The 25,522-nt window shown below is 51.3% G+C and overlaps 1 protein-coding gene across 1 annotated transcript in view; it reads left to right on the top strand.

The window, feature by feature from the left end:
• ATRX (ATRX chromatin remodeler) overlaps nucleotides 1–25,522 on the top strand; it is a 1,771,102-nt gene that overhangs the window by 930,030 nt on the left and 815,550 nt on the right. The window lies entirely within an intron of this gene.

The following is a 25,522-nucleotide window of genomic DNA, read 5'->3' as shown; positions in this document are numbered from 1 at the left end:
ACTGTCGTCAGTTGCGAGGCTCAGTAATATGCCCGGATATCGGGCAGGGCAATGCCTCGTTGTACCAGCTCCTGACCAATTTGCACGTGGCTATCCTTGCAGGTTTATTGTCCCAGAGGAGTTTAGTAACTTCGGAGTTTATTGCTTTAAAATAAGAGTCGGGCCCACAATAGGGTGTATTATGGAGGGCATATAAAAATCGAGGGAAAGCCTTCATTTTTAAAAGTGCTGCCTTGCCCAGTAGCAGTGTCCGCCAGTGCTTAATATCTCGTCTCAGTCTTTGTAGTGGTGCCTGAAGATTGAGCGCCTGGAATTCGTCAGGGTCAGACGTCACATACGGTTCTGATCTTGGTGTGAAGGAGGTGTGCTCGTGCCTTGGATGCAGATGGAAGGTGTCTGGTGGGTTGGTGAAAATTTAAGCGGTGGTTGAGGTCAAATGGACAGGTGTTGTGGAGAGCTTTGTGGGCATTGAACTTGCATTTTTCCTGGACTGGGAGCAAGTGGAGATTGTTGAGGTGTGGACAGATTTGGTTATTTTGTGAGATGTTCCAGAATGAGCAGTGGTGTTCTGGATGGTTCAGATTCAGTATAGGTAATGAGTAAGGCTCCCTGTTTTCCTTTTTTACTGATTTTTACAGATAAATACAGACAAAAAACAATGTTTTCTGTCTGCATTTATTTTTAAAAGTGTTTAAATACGGAAAATTGTGCTCTTTTTAAGTTTATTTATTTTATTTATTTAAAAGGTTTTATATAGCACTATCTAGACCCGGAGGTATCAGAGCGCTTTACATGGGTATCAGACAATAAATTGCAGGTTACCGCTTTACAAAGGTTACACAGTTATCAGAGCATGGCAATTTTGGTTTCAAGTAAAGTTGAGACAAACAAAAAGGAACATATAGGTAGGGGAAAAGGCTGGCAAGGGCAGATATTCCGGGAAGTGCAGGGGTAAGAGCAGGGGAAGTAGAAAGAGTGGAGGAGAAAAAGAGGAGGGGAGTGTTAGAGACACTGCATGGCAAAAGGAGGGGAGGGTGACAGGGACACAAACTGGTAGATGACTTAAAGCAGCGCCCAAAGTCCAGAAGTGGTGATCCCAGGGGGAGTGCTATAATTTCCCTATCTCTGTTGCAAGACGCTCCCTCAGTGCAGTGGACACTCTCAGAGGGGTCTCTCAGACTCCAAGGCCTATTTACTGGATCCTTCCCCAAAAAGGTGAGAGGGAGTTTTTTGGCAAGGGGTTCCATACCTTACCTCAATTATGAGTGGCTCCCTTGGCGCTGTGGACCTTCTCGGCGGGTATGTTGAGACTCCAGCGTACATATAGCTTGGATCTATCCCCCAAAAAGGGGAGGAGGAGTGCTTAGTCAAAGGGTACAAAAGGACAGGGGGCTAGGTGGTGAAAGCAGGCAAGGGGAGATATTCCGGGGAGTGGGGGGGTAGGAGCAGGTGAGGTACACAGAGAGTGGAGGAGGGAAAGAGGAGGGGAGGGGGAGGTTGACAGAGACACAAACCGGTAGGCAAGTCAAAGCTGTGCCCGAAGTCCAGTAAGCTGTGAACCCAGGGGGAGTGGTATCATTTCCCCATCTCTGTTGCGAAAGGCTCCCTAAGCTCAGTGGACTCTCTCAGAGGGGTCTCTGAGACTCCAAGGCCTACTATTCTGGATCCTTCCCCAAAAAGGGGAAAGGGAGTGCTTTGGCAAGGAGTCCCATACCATACCTCAATTGTGAGTGGCTCCCTTGGCGCAGTGGACTCTCTCAGCGGGTATGCTGAGACTCCAGCGTATATATCTTGGATCTTTTCCCAAAAAGGGGAGTAGGAGTGCTTAGTCAAAGAAGGGCACAAAAGGACAGGGGGCTAGGCGATGAAGCGGGCAAGGGGAAAGATTCAGGTGAGAGGGGATAGGAGCAAGGAAGTAGACTAAGAACGAAAGAATGCTGAATAGGAACAGATAGATAAGAGACAAGGAAAAATAGAGTCACAGAAATGCGATGGGGGGGGGGCGGTGGGCAAGACAGGGAGATGGGGAGAAAAACTGTGCCCAAAGTCCGGCTGGGTAGGTGACGGTCAGGGGTGAACTAAGGCTGATCTCCTCAATAGCTGAACAGAGTAACTCCACCGGGCGTCAGACATAGTGCTCGCACTCCGCTGTGTCAGGATGGGGATCAGGGGTATGCTCAGAGATTATCATAGTGTGTTCCCTCGTTCACCTTCGCTCCATTTAAGACACCATTACATGCAGAGACATGCACAAGCACATACAAATGAGCTCACTCTCTCATACACGCACGCATACAGAAAACTACCAAAAACACAAGCACCCATACAGTTACATGCTCCAGAACAAAAATACCCAAGGACGTACACACAGGTACAAGCACACTCTCACACACAATTACACTCACAGACATGCACAAGCACACACAAATGTGCGCACATACTCTCATACGAGGACAGAGGGCGCACACATGCACGCACACACCATCACACTCACATAACATAAGCACACATAGAGACAACTGCGCGCACCAACACAAGCACACATAGAATCGCATGCTCTTGTACAAGAACACCCAAGTACAAGTCCACACCATCACACGCACAGCCATGCACAAGTACACAATCCCTGTGGGTCACTTGTGCACCAGGATGCCTTAAGAAGAGCGTACATGAGTTCTGTGCAGTTTGTCTTTGCTTCAAGTCTGCACACCCGCTCTGCCTTCAACTCAGGGGTTGAGGGAATTTTCACTGCTGGATTGAGCGTTGCGTTGGGGGGAGTTTCAAGAACTCCTCTTAGGCCTCCTGGCAAGGCAATCACAGCATCTGCCTCACAGGTCCCGCAGCATGTGATCTGTTGTATGGGGGCAGAACTTAGTTGGAGCCGCATGAACGCCAACTGCCGGCTGCATCACAGGTCGCCTCCCAGCTCACTCCGCCTCTGCAAGTTTTCACCTCAGCAGACGCTATCTGTTGATGCACGGCTCAGAGCAGTGATTGTGGCACCCCCGCAGAGAGTCCTGTGCTGTCTTTGATGAATTATAGGCCAGCAGCTGAGAGTATAAACAGCATGGAAAGTTACAAAACAGGATGAATTTCTTTAAATAATGGCATATGTCAACATACATTTATGATAGAATGCTAGTATTTACCAGTGGATGTACTGGTATGTAATATTTGACAGCTTAAACAGCTAAAACACATCAGACATCAAATTATGAGTGTGCGTCTATCAGTTAAATAAATATGAAAATATACAGTTTTTCATCTTCATTTATACGCAAAACAAAATAAATATGGATAAATACATATACAATGGGCAAAAATTAAATATGGATAAATAGACGGAAATGTTGAAAAAATAAATACCATAAAACTGGGAGCTCTAAGTAATGAGCTGTGATTCCGACATAGAGGGCATTTCCGTAATCAAGTCTGCTTGTGATTAGAGCCTGTTTGACCATTTGTCTGGTGTTCAGTGAGATTCACTTGAAAATTCTACGTAGCATTCGCAGGATGTGGAAGCATATCTGAAAGAAACAGTTAGTTATAGATTCCTTACCTTAGAGTTACCCCCAGGCGTCAGACTGGATCCGAAAATTTTTCTTCAGCAGTACCCCTGCGCGTCGGAAGGTGGCGTTGGTCAACTCAGCGTCCGTCGTGGTCGTCGGAATGCCGTTGCCGGAGCTACATAGACACCGCCCTTGCGTGCTGACGTCCGTTCTTTCTTTTTCCGCGCCAGTAAGCGCAGTTCCGGAGAGAGCGGTACCTCCAGTCACTTTTTGACTGACTTTTTTTGCGACTTTTGTCTACTTCTTTTCGAGTCTTACATTGACTCCTGGTGCACGAGGAGGGATCCTCAATTTCAAGGCCTGCGGTTCCCGTACTTGGCTGATATCGGTGACGGATTTGCAACGTGTGTGCCTCTACTGCGTGGAGCTTGACCATGACCCCAAGTCGCGCTCCGACTGCCGAACCATGACCCTGAAGTCTTTGCGGGAGCAGTCCCAAAAGCTACTTGAGGCCAGACAGTCGGCTCTGCGTCCTTTGAGGTCCCGGTCGCATGGGATGTCGAGGGACCGATCGCACAGTCATCATCACTCTTTGTCTAAGTCTTCGTACTCTGGGTCAGGTAAGTCAAAGCACAAGAAGAAGTCGAAGAAGCATCGTCGCTCTTCGACTTCCCCCTCGTCCGGCTGCCTACGCGATGAAGGGTGCAAGTGGTGCCCCTCCCGCAGCTCCGTGTGCTGAGCCTTCAGGGTCGACTCTGGCCTTCCCTCCCTTCCCGGAATTGCGAGGGACCCCTTGTGAGAAGGTGGCCTGATATGCAGTGCTCACTATTCTAGTGAACACTATGTATCAGTCCAGCAACCCTTATTGATGATTGGTTGTAAGTCAACCTTATAGACCAGCTATCCTAGTAGCATGGATACGAGCAGTCTAAGGCTAAAGACTCGAGAGGGCGTGTTAAGCCAGCTGTTTACCACACATATACCCCTTGAACACCAAGTGAAAGGACACCACACAAGTGTTATGAAAATAAACAGTTATTTATTAAAGATCACAACAGCCCTGTACTCTTTATGAGGACAGGGTACTAAGCACAAACCAAAACTCTTACAAAAATACTTAAGTTAGCACAGTATATACAAATGCCCGAGGGGCACGGAAAACCATATACTCTGAAAGTGGAATGTGAAATTCCTAGCAGGTAAGTACAGTACTAATAGCTTTTGGAATCGCTAGGACTTGACTAGGGAATCGTTAGATTACTTCTAGGAGGCCTAGGGGACTCGGGTGCAGTGTGTGCACTCTCACGCGAGATGCGGACAAAAGTCTATGGTAGCTAGGAAGTAGAAAGTTAGTGTTCTCGGGCGAACCCGACCTGGTAGGGAGAAAACGAAAGTAGATTCTGACCCTTGGATAGTGAGGCTATGCTGGGGCACCGAAATGCCGAAGTTACCTAGCCCAGGGGCTGCAGCTGCATAGGTCTGAAAAGACGTCGTGAATCCTCGTAGACGGACCAGGAGCCGGAAGAAAAGATGCTGGCCGGTGACCAGTGAAGAAAGTTCAGTTGGATCCAAGCCTGGATCGAAGATAGATGACACCTGAAAGCAGAGGGGACCAAGTTCGAGACTACTAGCCAGTAGTCAGTGGGCACCAGGAGGGCACCGGATGGTAGCCACCTCGACAAGGTGAGTGGGTGACGCTTGAGCTCGACGATCTCACGGACCAGGAGGCGTTGTCGGCGACCAGGATGGAGGATCGAGCTGTCCCACGAAGTTAGAAGCTGTCGGCGTCGCTGGACCCAGGATTGGGCAACAAAGCCTTGGCAAATTCAAGCCCACGCGGTGGACCTAAAATGGCGTCTGGAGTGGACCAGGAGGGTCCGGGGTGCCTCTCTTGAAGAAGGAAGCAAGGGCCAGCCTGGAGCAACCAGACCAGCAGCAGAGATGTCGTCGGGCGTCGTTCAGAAGGCCACAAGCCAGCCGGCTAGTAGCCAAACAACGCGGTGCACAGCAAACAGCAGAAGGGCCCCACGCAGATCGTGGAGATGCAGGGAGGCTGACCTTGGGTGCTGGAGCTGCGCAGGGTCGAGGCTTCTCGGACCCCAAAGCACTCACCAGTGGAGGACACGGTGGGCTTGCAGTAAAGATGTCGTGCAGTCTTGGCGATCGTCGGTCCCTCGAGGTCTCGTCGCACTCACGGTTCTCAGCTTGGCTGTAGAGGTGAGTAGAGGTCAGAGGTGCCAGGGAAGCCGGGTCTCGTCGAGCTGGGTCGTCGGATTCGTGATGAAGGACTTGCAGCAGACCGCAGTGTTCTTTAGGATGGTGCCCGCTTGATGCAGGGTGACTACTCCTTAGCCACAAGGGAGAATCTTGAAGAAGAAATCGTGAAGTCCTTTCGAAGAAAGTGGTATCTTGATTCCAAAGATGATCTAATTTGAACAGGGGGCCCGCTCCTATCTTTATACTAAAAAAGGGGGCTGACCCGGTGACTAGGTCCTGCCTATGGGTGGGACCAGGAGGGGGGTGGTTACACCCCTCTCCCCTGCCGGACTTCCCCAGGCCAGGGGCTGGTGTGCCCCTGGAACTAGTTCTGACTGGCCTATGCGTAGTGAGCACCGGGGTGCCACTCAGCAGTCACCTTCCTGAAAAGCCCTGCCTACCCAGGATACACAAAACCATGTCTGGGACGGTGCTAGCACCGCCCCGGACAGGAAACCCTTTGTCCAGGCTTCCCTCGCTGGAAGGACTCCCAGCAGCAGGAGGCCAGACTCGTGTCTGTGGTGGCAGCATCCATTTTGTGGAGCTGAGGCTTCAGTTAACTTTAACCGGGGTTCACAGTTACATACATGTCGTGTCCCTCTAGAAGGGTGGAATGCTAACCCCGTCGCCAGAATTGGCGAGGGGTTAGTATTCCAATTCGTATGACACCTTACTCGACATGTTTTGATAAAGCAATACCAAAGTTAGCATTTAACCGCGAGGATTATAATGCACTTAAGAGTATATGGTATGCGTTATCATGGAACAGCTATTAGGACTTGGTTCCGCAAGCTGGAGACAGGCTCAGCTCATGCCAGAGCACCATCTCACACGATTCCAAGCACTCTGCCTTCAGGATTGTTAAGGCCTGCCATAGGAGTGACTGATAGGAATCTGTGTGTCCATTTTAGGGTTAGGTATAGGTATACTACACCTACAGCAAAGGGTGATTACACGACTTTGCCCCAGCTGTCATGCAGCCAGTTGTGTCAAATTTAGGAGGCCAGCCAGGGGTGGCATAATACATGCTGCAGCCCCTGGCAGCCCTGGGTACACCCATGCCCTGAGTTACAGGGTCTGATAGGGTGGCCCAGTACCAATTGGAAATGCACCTAGGGTACATGGAATCCATTTTAAAGAGAGAGCAGTAGGCCTGGGGTTCTGATTGGCAGGGTCCCAGGTCGACTATGTCCAAAACCAGCTAAAACACAGGGCAAAAAGTTGGGGGAACCATAGTCAGGATGTACCTTCCTACACCCCTGCCCAGCTTCGTCAATTCTATGAAGCGATGCATGCCATCTTTGTGCTCCCTGACTCCGCTGGTGCACCTTCGGACCCCGTGGACTCGGCCCGGGGCCCTAGACCTTCGACGCTGGCAGCTCCAGCCTCGGCACCGCAGGGCCCCTTGGATCCAGGCCTCGATCCGGATTGGCACCGGTCGACCTAATTACATCGCCACTGCCGCCGATTCCACCTGCACCACGTTTGCACATCGGGGTGGAAGCCGGCATCGACCCCGGCTTCCACCTCGATGTGGATACGGAGCCGGACCAGCGATCCTGTGCCGATGGGTACTTTTTTGCCTGCATTCTACCCTGCCCATTTTCAGTCACTTTGGCAGCCAGAGGAGGGTGAGGAAGACTGGCAGGGGTCTGATGACCCTCTAACTGCCCAGCTGAAGTACGATAAGGACTGGATAGAGGACCTGGGAAATGCCAGTGGTCTGGATACCTCACCAGACCGTGGCATGTTGTCTCCTCCTACCGTGGCTACGGAGGAGGAAGCGTCTTACGCAGTGGTGTTGCGTAAGGCGGCCGAGGCCTTACACCTTGAACTACCTACCGTGGCAGTCAGGACTAACCTCCTGACTGAGGTGTTTTAGCCAGCAGCAAGCTCTTCGGAGCCCCTGCTGCTGTTTAATGAAACCCTCACAGATATCTTTTTGGACACCTGGTCCAGGCACAACACAGGGGGTCCTGTGGATAGGATGGTTGCCCTAGGACACTGACCGGCCCCGGGCGACCCCACTTTCCTCTTAAAACATCCCTCCCCCGAGAGCTTGGTGGTCCAACTTCAACGTCCCAAAGCGCATTCCCTAATGCACCACCGGACAGGGAATCCAAGAAGCTGGATCAGCTTGGGAAGAAGAGGTTTTCTTCCTCCAGCTTAGGGCTGCAGTCGGTAAACACTGCATGTTGGTTGGGCCGTTATTCCCACTCCGTGTCGGATAATGTGGCGCAAGTGCTGCTTCAATGTCGGGAGGAGGCCCGGGCCGTACTCTCCCGTACTATTGCCAAGGGGAGAGAGGCGCAGCAAAGTTTACCATCAGCTGTGGACTGGACACTGCAGACTCACTGGGTAGGACCATTTCAACGTCAGTGGCGCTTCGCCGTCAAGCCTGGTTGAGAACGACTTGCTTTTCCGGGGATGTCCAGAAAACTTTGATGGCCGTCGCCTTTTTGGTGACTAGGCACACAGTGCGTTTCAATGACTCTTGGGCTCCGGCCAAGTCCCTGGGCCTCTCCACCATGCACCCTGCACGGTCTGCTCTTCACCCCTTTCATGACCAAGGAAGGGGTGCCTCAACAAGTTCCTTTCAGAGCCACAGGCCAGACAAAGCTGTTCAACCTCAGCGTGGCCAGGGATGTGGAAACCACTGATGTGGTTCTGGGGGCCAGCGGGCGGGTGAGTCCACCACCTCCCCCTCTGCAACATCCTCCAAGCCCTCTTAGTCCGACCTTTCAGACCCATCAAAGCCAGTGGGGGCGGCAGGATCCGCCATCACCGGCGTACCATCACGTCGGACAGGTGGGTTTTGCAGATAGTCCGAAGGGGCTACTCCCTTCCCTTCAAGACTATCCCTCCAGCCATGCCACCCTAGTACCATCGCATGTTGGGGGTCACCTTGCCCTTCTCCAACAGGAAGTTACGGCTCTCTTGGCCAAGGGAGCAATGGAGCTCATTCCTGCTTCAAAAGTAGGTTGTGGTTGCTATTCCCACTACTTTCTGGCGCCCTAAAAGATCTTGGATCCCAGGGACGTCAACCGCTTCCTCCGGAAGGAGAAGTTCAAAATGTTGACCCTGGCTCAGGTCTTGTCTGCCCTCGACCCTGGAGACTGGATGGTAGCTTTGGACTTGTAGGACACTTATTTTCACATCTCCGTCCTGCCGGCCCACCGGTGTTACCTGCGAAAGAGATGCCGGTGGTCGCAGCTCATCTGAGCAGAGCAGGGGTTCCAGTCTTCCCCTATCTCGACCTCCTGCATTCGCCGGGTTTCTCCATCAATGTGCAGGAGCCACACCTGACCCCCTCTCAGACGTTCCTCTTCAGCGGAGCGGTTCTGGACACAACAGTTTATCCAGTATTTGGGTGTCTTTCATAGATTCACATGCCTGAATCATTCCCCGTCGTCGAGACGGGAGCCTCCGGTATATAAAAAAGTAATGTCCTAAGACATACGTAAAGAGAATAGGCCTAAGGGTCTCACCTTAGTGACCTATCTAGGTCCTTATGCAGGAAGGACCAAATAGAGTAGGCTCCAGGGTCCCACCTTGGTAGCCTATCTGTGTCCTTTTGTAAAAAGGACCAAAGTAAAAGGAACAGCCAATCAGCTACTACCTCCCTCTAGAACCTTCCTGTGAGGAGCCTCAGTCTCTCAGATGTTCTACCGCACGTTGTGCTAGGGAGTCTCCACCTGAGTTCTCCTCAGGAATCTTGATTTTTCATCTAACTTCGATAGTTTTTCGACTTCTTTGCTATGGCTGATAGCAAAAAGAAAGGACTTTTTCGAGCCTGTGCCTCCTGTGGCAAGATGAGGCTTCACATGGACGACGAACATGAGACCTGTCTATACTGTCTCTATCCTCACCACCAGGCCATGGACTGCAGGATTTGTCGTAAATTCTCCCATAAAACCCAGAAGGACCGGGAAGGGAGACTTCTAATATGGCTGAACAGACTTAAAGACAGGCCAGAAGGCGACTTGGTCTCTGAAGGTGAGAGCATGTCTGGCGCCTCGCAGTTTTCCTTGAAGAGGCCTAGGGTTTCCTCGCCTGGCCCCTCAGACACCCCTCCTAAGATATCCAAAAAGTCTTCAGAGGGCAAGCCTACTGTGTCTGGCAAGGACCTTCCTGTCCCCAGGAAGCAGCCACTGATTACCGCGACGACGACGTCGACGGCCTCCTCAGTGCTGAAAACCGTCTCTACGTCGACGACAGTGTCGACGACGACGGCCTCGTCGGCGTCCTCCTCGTCGACGAGAATGACACCCTCATCGTCGACGGGTCGACCGCTTTCATCCACCGCTCCATCGACGTCTAGAAGTGCGCCGTCGACGACGCGGCCGACGACGAAGACATCGACGACGACACTGTCGACGAAAGCCGCACCGTCGACGAAGCCTACATCGTCGACGAAAAGCACCCCGTCGACGACGGCGACTACGACGAAACAGTCGACGACGGAAAAGTTATCGAAGGCGAAGTCACCGTCGACGAGGGCGTCGACGACGGACATACTGTCGACGAAAACTAAAATTCAGCCGACGAAGGAAAGCTCCATGATGAAGCCATCGTCACAGGCGTTGATGGCAACTGGTGCCTGGAAGGAGTCTGAGCTCCTCTCGCATGCTATGGACGCCCAAACATCCCATGTTACAGTCAGAATTACCAGAAAACCGATTACACCGGAGATGACGTCACCTAGTAAGGTGCAGCAACTGACACCATCCTGCTTCTTACAAGACCAAGAAATGGATGATGAAACATTTACCCAGGCCACTAGCCCTTCAGAACTGGTACTTAAGTGCCAGAGTACCGACGAAGAGCAGGAGGTTGAGGAACCTGTGACTCCAGCTGTCAATACTCAAGTTCACACTCAAGTGACACCAATGGTGTGCCTGCCAGCATCCTTAGTTTCGGACTTGCGTTTCCTCATTCAAGACTACAAGGAGCGGTTTCCAGTAAAGGCCACTCCTGTTGTTCCTCCAACCCCGCAGGCAACTGTGCCCGTTCCTGCGCCTGTGCCACGGCAAAAGCCACCTTCGCTGGTACTTCCTAGGACGCAAGACCCAGCACAAGACCCCATCTCGTCCGATGACGATGAGAGGGAACATGAAGAAGGGGAAGTTTGCGACGATGACACAGACGCGGACGCCGACCAAGACTGTCACTCACTCTCCAGCCTCCCCGGAGCCACAATCCTCGGAGTCTCCGCCCGCAGACATTGGAGGTTTTCATAACCTCATGGAAAGGGCAGCCAAAAGGTTCCATATGTCCATGGAAACACAGGAGACTGACTGTTTCCTCTATGATTTTAAGGAACCAACGAAGAAAACAACAAGATCGATACCGATCATTGATTACCTACTGAAACAGGGCAAACAACTCATGCAGTCTCCAGCTTCCCTACAGGTAGTAGTGCCCAGACTGGACAAAAAATATAAGGCTACATCGGCTCCAGCATGCCTCACGGGCCACCCCAAGGCGGACTCCGTGGTCACTCAGGCGGCGCAGAAGAATTCGCGCAACCCCGCATCTCCTTTATCAACTCCACCTGAGAAAGAAGGCAGGAAGCTGGATGCCGTCGGAAAACGTTTTTCCACCACATCTGCGACGACGGTGAAGATCGCCAATTCCATCGCTCTTCTCGGACGCTACAACCGTCAACTCTGGGCAGACCTCGCGCCCTACCTTGCTGAACTTCCAGAGGATTTGAAAGCGGAGGCACGCTCGCTTCTCCTCGAAGGCCAAACCTCGGCTTCAGAATTGATCGACTGTGCCATCGACGTGGCCATGACTGGCTTCAGGCAGTTGGCAGGCGCTGCCGTTCTAAGACGTCAAGGTTGGCTTAAGGCCACCTCTTTCAGACAGGAGGTCCAAACCAAAATAATTGATATGCCTTATGATGGCGATCATCTTTTCGGCGAAAAGATTGATGAAGCCCTCACCGCAATCAAGAAGGACACCGATACCGCCAGAGCTCTGGGTACTCTACAGTCTCGTAATCAGTCCTTTCGTACCAACAGAGGAAGAGGACAATCCTCCTACAAGGGTTCCTACCAAAACAAGTCCTCCTACTCGTACTCACAGGGCAAGACGCAGTTTCAACAGCGTCAAAACCAGTCGGGACGTCAAACCTCCAACAAATCGTCCTACAGAGGAAAAGGACAGAAGAGACCCACAGGCAATCGCCAATGACTCTATCAATTGGCCAGCCCCTCCACCATCACATTCTTTACGCTTTGGAGGAAAACTCTCTTTTTACCTAAAAAATTGGCGGCAAATAACAACGGAACGGTGGGTTCTACAACTTCTTCAATTCGGCCACTCACTGGAATTCCTCTCAAATCCCCCACCGACACCACCTGTCAAGCGCCCTCACAGACACCTACGGCTGCTTCTCCAAGAAATAGCTTCCATGCTTCAAAAGGGCGCAATAGAAAAAGTTCCACACGCCCAAAAGGGGGAAGGGTTCTCCTCCCACTTCTTCCTAATTCACAAAAAGGGCAAGAATGGAGACCGATCCTCGACCTGAGGGCACTCAATGTGTTCTTAAAGAAACAGTCGTTCCGTATGGTCACGCTACAAGAGATCCTGGGACTTCTGGAAGAAGGCGACTACATGACATCACTAGATCTCCAGGACGCCTATTATCACATCCCTATCCTCAAAGGACACAGGAAGTTCCTCAGATTCGCAGTCGCAGGAGTCCACTACCAATTCCGTGTCCTCCCGTTCGGCCTCATCTGCCCCTCGGATCTTTACGAAATGCCTTTCTCCTGTCCGCAGCCTTTCTTCGCCAGCAGGGACACCAGGTTTTCCCATACCTGGACGACTGGCTGGTAAAGGCTCCGTCGAAAGCAGCCGCAGCCGCATCTTCCAGCGCCTGTCTGCATCTTTTCCGCCGATTAGGCCGGACCCTCAACAAAGAGAAGTCATCGCTGACACCAACCAAAGTCATCACTTTCCTTGGAGCGACCCTGGACACGGAACGCACAAGAGCCTTCCCATCACAGGAGAGAAAAAAGACTCTGACTGTCCGTATCTTCAAGTCACTCCTCGGCATGATGTCGTCATGCATTCTGCTCATCCCGCACTGCCGCCTAAAAATGCGTCCCCTTCAGGAAGAACTGACAAGGCAGTGGACGCAAGCTACGGGATCCTTCGAGGACCGCATACGAGTCACCCAACCTATGGTCAACAATTTACAATGGTGGAGGTCGGCCTAACACCTGTCGCAAGGACTACCGTTCCTACTTCCGGCGCAACCACATATTGTCACCACGGACGCATCCTTGGAAGGCTGGGGTGCAGTCCTGCAAGAACTACAGACCAACGGCAAATGGACGCCACAGGAATCCAAACTCCACATCAACATTCTGGAGCTAAGAGCAGTTTTCCTGGCGCTCCAATCGTTCCTCCCACGCATCCGAAACTCCCCAGTGCTCTTCAGGACAGACAACACCACGACGATGCACTACCTGAACAAACAGGGAGGGACGCGTTCTCTCTCTCTCTCTCTCTCTCGAGAATCTCAGAGAGTCTGGAACTGGCTCCTCCAACATGGCATAACACTCAAAGCCGAATACGTTCCGGGCAAAGACAATGTCCTAGCGGACGCCCTGAGCAGAAAACAGTCTCTATCCCACGAATGGGAGCTGGATGCGGGAGCAATGGACTACATCTTCGCGAAGTGGGGGTCACCACAGATAGACCTCTTTGCCACCAGGGAGAACGCCAAATGCCCAAGCTTCGCAAGCAGGCTTCCCCAACCAGGAACACTAGGGAATGCATTTTCCATTACTTGGCGGAACGTGTTTGCCTACGCCTTTCCGCCATTCCCACTGATACCCAGAGTAATCATGAAGATGAAATCGGAGCCCTGCACCCTGATCCTCATCGCCCCGTCCTGGCCGAGGCAGCACTGGTACACGGAACTTCATTGTCTGTCTATCCAACCACCTCTTCGTTTACACAGTCATCCGACCCTGCTCACAATGTCTATAGGACAGGTTCTCCACCCGAACCTGGGCCCTCTGAAATTGTCAGCCTGGCTCCTGAATACCGCGAATACAGCCACCTGAACATTCCGCAGGAGTGTAGAGATGTCCTGGCTAACGCTAGAGCTGACAGCACTAAAAAGACCTATTCCCTCAAATGGAAACGCTTCTGTGTCTGGTGTGCGAAGGAAAGTCTACACCCTTTCCATGTCACCCCACAGCAACTACTGCCATATCTACTACACCTGGCGCACTCAGGACTTGCCCATGCGTCCATTAAGGTTCACCTGGCAGCAATTTCTAGGTTCACTAGAACTTCTGAGGGCCCTTCCCTGTGGGCGGACAGGCTCATCAAACAATTCCTGAAGGGCCTTTTCAGGTCCTTTCCTAGACCAAAACATGTCCCTCCGTCATGGCAACTCAACGTAGTCCTCCACCAATTGATGAAGCATCCCTTCGAGCCTATCCACAAATCAGATATCAAATTCCTGTCGTGGAAGACAGCCCTCCTACTGGCGCTAACCTCAGCCAGAAGGGTCGGTGAATTGCAAGCCCTCTCCATCCAAGACCCTTTCCTACAATTCAAAGAGGACAGAGTCATCCTGCGTACTAACCCACGATTCATACCCAAAGTCCCATCGGACTTCCATCTAAATGAGCCCGTGGTTCTCAAATCGTTCTTTCCGAACCCATCTACTTCGGCTGAAAGAACTTTGCATTCTTTAGACCTTAAGAGATGCCTCAAATTCTATCTTGACAGAACAAGACAATTCAGGAAATCATCCCAACTCTTTGTCGCATTCAGCAGACCAAGGAAGGGCATGCCCTTAACAAAACAAAGTATATCGAGGTGGATTTCTTCAGCGATAACTCTCTGCCATGACAAGGCTGGGCGACCTCTGGACTCACGGGCCAAAGCCCATTCCACCAGAGCCATGTCCACGTCTGCGGCACTGTTTGCTGGAGTGCCATTCCTGGACATCTGTAGAGCGGCCACCTGGAAGTCCCCGCATACCTTCACCAGGCACTACTGCTTGGATGCTGAGCTGACGAAAGACGCAGCAGTGGACAGAGCAGTGCTTCGCCATCTATTCCAGTGAGGTGAGCCCTCCTACTTCCCACCATCCTTGACTGGTATGCACATTTCTTTATTACTAGATACTGCATGACATTGTATGCTGTTGGTTTACAGTCACAAATGTTCCTTATCTGCAGATTTATGTTTACGGTACCAACACAGAATGTGCATATTGTATTGCTTGCTACTCTGATTCAGGCATGTGAATCTATGAAAGACACCCAAATACTGGATAAGAAATGCGTTACTTACCTGTAACTGCAGTTATCCAGTATTAGTGTCTTTCATAGATTCACATGCACCCTCCCGCCTCCCCTGGAAGGACTCACCTCTCTCTAACAGGTTTACACCTAACCAGCTTGGTGCGTACGAAAATCTGAGAGACTGAGGCTCCTCACAGGAAGGTTCTAGAGGGAGGTAGTAGCTGATTGGCTGTTCCTTTTACTTTGGTCCTTTTTACAAAAGGACACAGATAGGCTACCAAGATGGGCCCCTGGAGCCTACTCTATTTGGTCCTTCCTGCATAAGGACCTAGATAGGTCACTAAGGTGAGACCCTTAGGCCTATTCTCTTTACGTATGTCTTAGGACATTACTTTTTTATATACCGGAGGCTCCCGTCTCGACGACGGGGAATGATTCAGGCATGTGAATCTATGAAAGACACTAATACTGGATAACTGCAGTTACAGGTAAGTAACGCATTTCTTCTGGTTTATCCTCCTGAACAGCGAGTCCAGGATATTCGGGCTACGATTCCAATCTTTCAGCCTCTATCCCGGGTTTCGGTCAGGGTGACCCTGAGGCTAGTGGGCCTCATGGCCTCCTGCATCCTGCTGGTTGATCATGCCAGATGGCATATGCGGGCTCTGCAGTGGGATCTGAAGTTCCAGTGGGCGCAGCATCAGGGGAATCTGCCCGATTGTTTCCAGATCTTAGAGGGCACTGCACGACAATTGCAGTGGTGGCTCACGAACCAGGATTGGGTCGACGGCAAATCCCTCTCCCTTCTCCAACCAGACCACACAGTGGTGACAGACGCATCCCTTCTGGGATGGGGTGGCAACATGGGAGAGGCGGAGTTCAGAGGCCTCTGGTCTCCGGCAGAGTTGGGGCTCCATATCAACCTTCTGGAGCTCTGGGCGATCCGTCTTGCACTCAAGGCATTTCTTCCCTCTCTCCGGGGAAGAATAATACAGGTGTTCACGGACAACACCACCGCAAGTAGTACTGCGACAAACAGGGCGGGTGGGGTCGTGGATCCTATGTCAGGAGACCCTCCACCTTTGGACATGGCTGGAACATCAGGGCATATCCCTGGTGGTTCATCACCTGGCAGGTTCACTGAACGCCTGAGCCGGCGAACTCAGCCGCAGGTGCATGATGGATCACAAATGGCTTCTTCACTCAGAGGTGGTGCAAGATCTTTTTCGACAATGGGGAGAGCCTTGGTTAGATCTATTTGCTTCCAAAGAGAATGCGCAATGTAAGCAATTCTGTGCGTTAGAATTTCAACTGCGGCACTTGCTAGGCGACGCTTTTCGTCGCAAGTGGAGTTGTGGTCTGTTGTTCGTTTTTCCGCCTATACCACTTATGCCCAGAGTGCTGAAGATCATGTGCGACCGGGCCCAAGTCATCCTTGTGACTCTGGATTGGGCACGAAGAGTCTGGTATCCCGAGCTGCTCAACATGGCCATTGATCCTCCGACCCGTCTGTCTCTTCGGGAGGATTTTCTGTCACAGGGGATAGTCCTCCAACTGAACCTGTTAAGCCTCCACCTCCTTGCGTGGAGATTAAGTGGGGGCAGTTGATGTTGTTTGAACTGCCTCCTGAACTCTGCGATGTAATCTTGGCAGCCAGGTGTCCCTCCACTAAGACGGTATACGCCTGTTGGTGAAACAAATTTGTGGCATGGTGCACAGCAAAGGCTGTGGATCCCCTCTCTGCCCCTCTTTCTGAGGTTCTCTTGTTCCTCCTTTCTTTGGCCCGGCAGGGCTCTGATCTGGGCACTATCAAGGGCTATCTCACGGCCATCTCTGCCTTCCTTCGGATTCCAGATCCGCCATCTCTTTTCAAGTCCCCGGTTGTAAATGATTTCTTGAAAGGCATAACTCATCTTTCCTCCTATTCCTTTCGTTATGCCTCAGTGGGACTTGAATGTAGTCTTGACTTAATTAATGTGTGCTGCCTTTGAGTCGCTTAACAACTTTCCTTTGAGACTTCTGACGCTTGAAACTGCATTCCTGGTTGCCATCACATCTGCCAGAAGAGTGAGTGAGCTCCAGGCTCTTTCATCTAAGCCTCCTTTCCTTTCTGTCCACTTGGACAAGGTAGTTTTCAGGACTCGTTCAATCTTCCTGCCCAAGGTTGTCATTTCCTTTTCACATTGGGCAGACCATCACTTTGCCCACCTTCTTTCTGCCTCTGCATCCTTGGAAAGAGGAAGACTGGCTCCCCCGTCTGGATCCAAAATGTGCGCTTTCCTTTTATCTGGATCACACCAACCAGTTCCAGGTGGATGACCAGCTCTTTGTTGGGTATGTGGGCACCAAGAAAGGTCTGGCCATACACAAGTGGACTAGCTACAGATGGGTAGTTTTGTGTATCAAAGCCTGCTATTTTCCAGTGAAAAAGCTTCCAGTGGCCCTGCGGCCATTCCACCAGGGCGTCAACAGCAGCTACTGCTCTGGGGCGAGGCGTTCCTCTGAATGACCTCTGTCAGGCAGCTACTTGGGCTTCGTTGCACACTTTTACGAAACGCTACTGCCTTGACAGTCAAGTCCGGAGAGATGGCTTCTTTGGCCGTTCTGTTCTCCAGGACTTTCTGGTGTGATCTTGGTTCGCAGACACACCTCCGGAGTTGGTATTGCTGGGGTATCTATTCTAAGGTAAGGAATCTATAACTGTTTCTTTCAGATGAACAAGTTACTTACCTTCGGTAACGATATATCTGTAAGAAACATAGGTTAGGTATAGATTCCTTACCGCCCCACCCATCTTCCCCGTTCTGCGAACTGATTTCTAGGGTTAAGGATATCCTGTCAGGGCCCTAGATTTGTGCACCAGTGGTCAGTATCTTGCATTGCTCTGCGATTACGGTGTGAAAAGTCGTGTACAGAACTCACGTCAGCGTGCGGGGGCAAAGTCTAAGTAGCTACCGCGACGTCATCCCGGAGTCCCGACGTCAACGATGAATGCTGAGCCGACTGACGCCACCTTCTGACGCGCAAAGATACTGCTGTCGAAAAAACTTTACGGATCCAGTCTTACGCCTGGTGGTATTTCTAAGGTAAGGAATCTATAACTAACTAATGTTTCTTACAGATAGATCGTTACCAAAGGTAAGTAACTTGTTCTTTCAGAAATCTGTGGGTTTGATAGGTTTCCCTAGATAGCCGCCGAGCCCGGGGCTAAAAACCCAGGGGACCCCCCCTTGCAAAAACAGGTTGTTTTGTGATAGGTAATTTTAATATCTGCACAACACGTTTTGGGCTCATACCTGTCGCGGGTACTCGGCCCACCCACATGAGTGAGGTACTGTTGGAATTTTGTGGACCCACACAGATTCCAGAACTTTCCATCAAACAAGTGTGATGAAAAATAGTTTTTGGACAATGTTTGAGGTTTGCAAGGGATTCTGGGTTGCTAGGTGTCCCAAAGTGCCAGTTGAGCTAGGGTTCAAAATCCACAGCTAGGCACTTAGCAAAAAAAAAGTGTCAGTATTCACTGTAAAAATATGGTGTGTCCACGTTGCGTTTTGGCCCGTTTCCTGTCGCGGGCACTAGGCCTACACACAGAAGTGAGGTACCATTTCTATCAGTAGACTTAGCGGAACACAGAATTGTAGCACAACTGTTATGACCTATTGACTTTATATGCATTTCTGCCTTCCAAATGTAAGAAAATGTGTAAAAAAAGTAATCTTTAAAAAAATTCCTATAATTCACATGCTAGTATGGGTACCCACAATTTCGTACATGTACAAATAGCTACTGTTTCTAAACTCTATATTTTGTTCCCATTTCGGAAATACATAGATGCCTTTGATACCCATTTTTCACTCTTTATATTTTACCAAATGAATTACTTTGTGCCAGGTACACAATGAAAAACCATTGCAAGGCGCAGCTCAGTTATTGGCTCTGGGTTCCTCTGGTTCTTGGTGAAACTACAAGTCCTATATATCCCGACAACCAGAAGGGTCCAGCTGATCTAGTGGTATATTGCTTTATAACATCTGTCATACTTAAAAGAAGTTACAGGTGAAAACCTTGGCACAAATGGCTGTTTTTTTCCAAGTCATTTAAACATTTTCTTATTTTCAAGCGTTTCTTTCTATAAAAATGCAAAAAGAACAATTGATGGACAAAATGCAGAAGAATGTCATAGATTCACCCCAGTACTGAGATCTGGGCCTAAATCCATCTTTTTTGCTCACCATGCTACTCTAGTTTGGACCCAGCCATCTACAAATCAGTCTTGACCTGCGCCCATGGGAACAGTCCAGCCCAAACTGCCAGGCCACGTCCTGCCTGGACTGGGAACAAGCATCCTAGTACTGGTTTTGGGCTTTCAGCCCTAAGCAGCCAGGGTAGCTTGACTCCAGTGGCATGGAGAGCACAGGACCCACGTCTGGGCATACTCGTCCCACTCGGGGTGACCAATGCAAAAAGAACAATTGATGGACAGAATGCAGAACAATGTCATACGTTCACCCCTGTACAGAGATCTGGGGCTAAATGGAGGATATACAGGTAAGTATGCAACTTACATTACCAGTGTTGAGTACCAAAACTGCACCACCAGCGGCTGGGTGCAGAGGTCAAAATTGGAGTTTGGCCCAATGTGTTTCAATGGAGACTGGGGGTGATCGAAGCCACACTGCTTACAGGTAAGTAACTTGGTTGCAGGCACCAAGTTTTGGGGGTTACAGCAAGTAATGGAGGGGCCACAAAGCTGCACCAAAAATACACCACCAACGGCATATGGGCAGATGGGTGCAGGGTGCAACTCCAGCGTTGGGCTCCCAATGCTTTTCAATGGAGAACTTACTTTGTACAAACAGGCTGCAGGTGTTGCACCAGAGATATACAAAACAACCGTGGATTAGGGGTCCAAGGGAACAAGTTTAAAGACCCGCGAGGTGAAGATTCCCCAATTCAAAATTTCACAAATACATAGATCACCTCGAGTCTTATCCGGAGCATTAATGTAACTATTGATGTACTATAGTTTGTGTCCTCTCAAAAACATAAAAAGTGTCAATATAGCTACTGTTTCTAAACTTTGGAGCTTAGAGATGTTTTGTTTTAAAGGGAAGGATGGGTACTAATTCCCATATGAGAGAATGGTGGGTCACCTACCATTCTGTCATATGGGAATTAGTACCCATCATTCCCTTTAACCCCTTCCACACTCATGACGAGCTGGGCTCGTCATGGTGTAGCCTCCTCAAACACTGATGACGAGCCCAGCTCGTCATAAAACAATAAAGAATAGCAATTCCCAGCACAGGAGGGGAAAACGCATAGCAGCCATGGAGTTAAAACAAACATCTCTGAGCTACTTCATAACAACACTAAGTCGTAACTCCCAGTGTTGATTAGGAATTCTTCACTGGTAAGGAGGACCCAAATGATGAAGCATGTCACCCTCGGGTGAGTGATGGTTCTAATCCTTAAGGGATGTTTCCCCTTACTGATTGACACTTTTTAGGTTTTTGAGAGGGCACAAACTGTTGCACCAGAGATTTCAAGAGGGCAACCATTAACAGCAGAGGTAAATAGAGACGTAGGGGATCATAGGAGCACCGTCTGTTCAACTCACCAAGGTCCATGGGTTTCGAGTGCTTGGGTACCTTAAGATGTCGGAGTCTTCTTACCGGGGTTGGTCGTGGTTCGGGAGAGCCTCTGGATTCAGGCTGTAGGTGGCGTTGTGGAGTCCAGGAGAGCTCAACCAACGCTGGACACAAGTTCAGAATCACTGCACAGGTAAGCCACTCAAAGTAAGGCAGTGGGCTTCAGATGCAGACTGGGCAGCTCGGCGTCTAAGTACTCCGACGTCATTCCGGCACTTACCACGCCGACGACGGCCGCGGACGACGCCTACCGAAGCGCAGTGGTATTGCTACGCAAATGTTTCCGGATCCAGTCTGACGCCTGGGTAAGGAATCTATCACTAACTAATGTCTCTTACATATATATCGTTACACAAGTAGTAACTTGTGCACCTAGCACTGACCCACACCTTATTGGCATGTGGTACCTTGGTGTGCACCACGATTCCAAAGAATGCGGTGACTGTCAATAGATGAAGCCGAAGTCCCTACGGGAACGTCGTATGAAGCTGTTGGACCCACGACTGTCCGCCCCAGCTTCTTCTTGTCCCCGCTCTCCCTCTCTAGAGGGGTCTCGTTCCCGAGGCTGGTCCCGCGACCGGCGCCCTAAAAAAGGTAAGAGGAGCCACAAGCGTCCACTGAGGTCCCCTCCCGTAGGCGTGCCGCTGGCGCCCATTCCTTTAGTAAGTTGTCAGCTAAGGGTGCCCGGAGGCCACCTCCTCCATACACAGGAGTTGTAGCAACGCACGCCCAAATAGAGGCCTACTCCCGGGCTCTTCAGGCCTTCTTCGAGTCCCTCCCCTCTCCCTGGCGCGCCTTCAGTCCCCACAGAGGCGAGGGGTACTCAGGCCATGCCCTCGTTGCCAGATCCTTCCCCGACCAGGGCTGTGTGCACCAGCTCGGACTCCGGTGCCGAGACGACGACTTTGGGCCATGACCCAGACCGTCCTGATCGCTCTAGTACACACCGCTAGTCCACGCATAGCCCGGTGCGGCTTCCTGCGCGGAAGCGTCGACGGCGGCGCCGGGCTCGATGCCGGGCTCCATGTCGGACCCGAAGCCGGGCTCGACGTCCAAACCCACACCCGGCGCTAAGCCTGATCCTGCATCTAGGGCAATGCATGATCCGACGCAGGTCAACATAGAGGTAACGTCCCCAGTGGAAGCCGTCGACTCCGACACGGTGCCCACCGACACCGCTGTCGACGCATCCATCGCCGCCCGTGTCCATACGTTCGACACCGGCGTACAGGCCTGAGGTTGACCTCCCTCCAAATTCCTCGCTTCGGATTCCTCATCGGTGCCAGGCGACACCGGTATCTACTGCAGCCCTTAAGGAAGCTGCTGCTTCCCCTGGTCAGGGGCCACTGGTGCAGGTCCCTAGTGTGGCATAACCTTTGGGTCGTTCCCCAGCCCCGATCTTTATGGCAACTTGCAGGATTAGTCTCCAACCTTCTCCTACAGACGGCCTCATGTCCCCCTCCTAGGGTGACTACTGAGCTAGGGGCCACCTATGCGTGGACTATCAACAGGGCAGCTGCTATCCTCTGCTTTCAGCCTCCTGTGGTACACCTCATTCCCGATCCCTTAATGGATCTGCTTCATCTCAAGCCCATTACCCTGGAGCCCCTGCTACTCCTTGGGGGTGCTTTATTAGAATCCCTGCGTGGCTCATGGGCACGGCCCTATTCCGGAGCCCCGGTGGATCGGGCCATTGCTGGTAGGCACCGTCCTGCCCCGGGGGATCCACTTTGCCTGTCTCTCCACCCTACTGCTCAGGGCCTGGTAATTCAGGTGGCTTTTGGGTTGCAAGACTCCTCCACTTTGCCTTTGTTTTCTCCCACCCGTGAATCTCGGTGGCTGGATGCATGTGGAAGACAGCTTTTTGCTTCTTCTAGCGCCGCCATCCGCGCTTTAAACACTACATGCGTGTTTGCATGTGAATCCTCTGCACTCTGGGACTCCGTGGCTAACCTTCTTCCTTCCCTTCCAAAGGAATTGCGCCCGGAGTTTCTCCGTCTTGTCCTTCACGGCAAGGTGATGACACATGTTTCAATATGCTCCTCCCTGGATACCACAAACTCTGGGCCGTGCTCTTGCACGGTCGGTGGCTTTGCGCCACTGTAGGAAGGTACATCCTGACTATGGTTGCCCCCAACTTTTTGCCCTGTGTTTTAGCTGGTTTTTGACATAGTCGACCTGGGATCCTGCTAATCAGGACCCCAGGCCTACTGCTCTCTTTAAAATGGATTCCATGTACCCTAGGTGCATTTCCAATTGGTACTGGGCCACCCTATCAGACCCTGTAACTCAGAGCATGGGTGTACCCAGGGCTGCCAGGGGCTGCAGCATGTATTATGCCACCCCTGGCTGGCCTCCTAAATTTGACACAACTGGCTGCATGACAGCTGGGGCAAAGTCGTGTAATCACCCTTTGCTGTAGGTGTAGTATACCTATACCTAACCCTAAAATGGACACACAGATTCCTATCAGTCACTCCTATGGCAGGCCTTGACAATCCTGAAGGCAGAGTGCTTGGAATCGTGTGAGATGGTGCTCTGGCATGAGCTGCGCCTGTCTGCAGCTTGCGGAACCAAGTCCTAATAGCTGTTCCATGATATCGCATACCATATACTCTTAAGTGCATTATAATCCTCGCGGTTAAATGCTATCTTTGGTATTGCTTTATCAAAACATGTCGAGTAAGGTGTCATACGAATTGGAATACTAACCCCTCGCCAATTCTGGCGACGGGGTTAGCATTCCACCCTTCTAGAGGGACACGACATGTATGTAACTGTGAACCCCGGTTAAAGTTAACTGAAGCCTCAGCTCCACAAAATGGATGCTGCCACCACAGACACGAGTCTGACCTCCTGCTGCTGGGAGTCCTTCCAGCGAGGGAGGCCTGGACAAAGGGTTTCCTGTCCGGGGCGGTGCTAGCACCGTCCCAGACATGGTTTTGTGTATCCTGGGTAGGCAGGGCTTTTCAGGAAGGTGACTGCTGAGTGGCACCCCGTGCTCACTACGCATAGGCCGGTCAGAACCAGTTCCAGGGGCACACCAGCCCCTGGCCTGGGGAAAGTCCGGCATGGCAGAGAAGTGTAACCACCCCCCTCCTAGTCCCACCCATAGGCAGGACTTAGTCACCGGGTCAGCCCCCTTTTTTAGTATAAAGATGGGAGCGGGCTCCCTGTTCAAATTAGATCATCTTTGGTATCAAGACACGACTTTCTTCGAAAGGACTTCAAGATTTCTTCTTCAAGATTCTCCCTTGTGGCTAAGGAGTAGTCACCCTGCATCAAGCGGGCACCATCCTAAGAACACTGCGGTCTGCTGCAAGTCCTTCTTCACGAATCCGACGACCCAGCTCGACGAGACCCGGCTTCCCTGGCACCTCTGACCTCTACTCACCTCTACAGCAAAGCTGAGAACCGGGAGTGCGACGAGACCTCGAGGGACCGACGATCGCCAAGACTGCACGACATCTTTACAACAAGCCCACCGTGTCCTCCACGGGTGAGTGCTTTGGGGTCCGAGAAGCCCCAACCCTGCGCAGCTCCAGCACCCAAGGTCAGCCTCCCTGCATCTCCACGATCTGCGTGGGGCCCTTCTGCTGTTTGCTGTGCACCGCGTTGTTTGGCTACTAGCCGGCTGGCTTGTGGCCTTCTGAGCGACGCCCGACGACATCACTGCTGCTGGTCTGGTTGCTCCAGACTGGCCCTTGCTTCCTTCTTCAAGAGAGGCACCCCGGACCCTCCTGGTCCACTCCAGACGCCATTTTAGGTCCACCACGAGGGCTTGAATTTGCCAAGGCTTTGTTGCCCAATCCTGGGTCCAGCGACGCCGACAGCTTCTATCTTCGTGGGACAGCTCGATCCTCCATCCTGGTCGCCGACAACGCCTCCTGGTCCGTGAGATCTCCGAGCACAGCGTCACCCACTCACCTTGTCGAGGTGGCTACCATCCGGTACCCTCCTGGTGCCCACTGACTACTGGCTAGTAGTCTCGAACTTGGTCCCCTCTGCTTTCAGGTGTCATCTTCCATCGATCCAGGCTTGGATCCACCGAACTTTCTTCACTGGTCGCCTGCCAGCAACTTCTTTCTTCCAGGCTCCTGGTCCGTCAACGAGGATTCCCGACGTCTTTTGAGTCCTATGCAGCTGCAGCCCCTGGGCTAGGTAACTTCGGCATTTCGGTGCCCCAGCATAGCCTCACTATCCAAGGGTCAGAATCTACTTTCGTTTTCCTCCTACCAGGTCGGGTTCGCCCGAGAACACTAACTTTGCAATTCCTAGCTACCATAGACTTTGTCCCGCATCTCGCGTGAGAGTGCACACACTGCACCAGAGTCCCCTGGGTCTCCTAGAAGTAATCTAACGATTCTATAGTCAAGATCTAGCGATTCCAAAGCCTGTTAGTACTGTACTTACCTGCTAGTAATTTCGCATTCCACTTTTCAAGTATATGGTTTTCCGTGCCCCTCGGGCATTTGTATATACTGTGCTAACTTAAGTATTTTTGTAAGAGTTTTGGTTTGTGCTTAATACCCTGTCCTCATAAGGAGTACAGGGCTGTTGTGATACTTAATAAATAACTGTTTATTTTCATAACACTTGTGTGGTGTCCTTTCACTTGGTGTTCAAGGGGTATATGTGTGGTAAACAGCTGGCTTAACACGCCCTCTCGAGTCTTTAGCCTTAGACTGCTCGTATCCACGCTACTAGGATAGCTGGTCTATAAGGTTGACTTACAACCAATCATCAATAAGGGTTGCTGGACTGATACATAGTGTTCACTAGAATAGTGAGCACTGCATATCAGGCCACCTTCTCACATTGG

The sequence above is a fragment of the Lissotriton vulgaris genome, chromosome 4_1, assembly GCF_964263255.1.
Source record: "Lissotriton vulgaris chromosome 4_1, aLisVul1.2, whole genome shotgun sequence".
NCBI lineage: Eukaryota > Metazoa > Chordata > Amphibia > Caudata > Salamandridae > Lissotriton > Lissotriton vulgaris.
The sequence above is the reverse complement of the archived record's forward strand: the minus strand, read 5'-3'. Positions and strand labels throughout refer to the sequence as shown.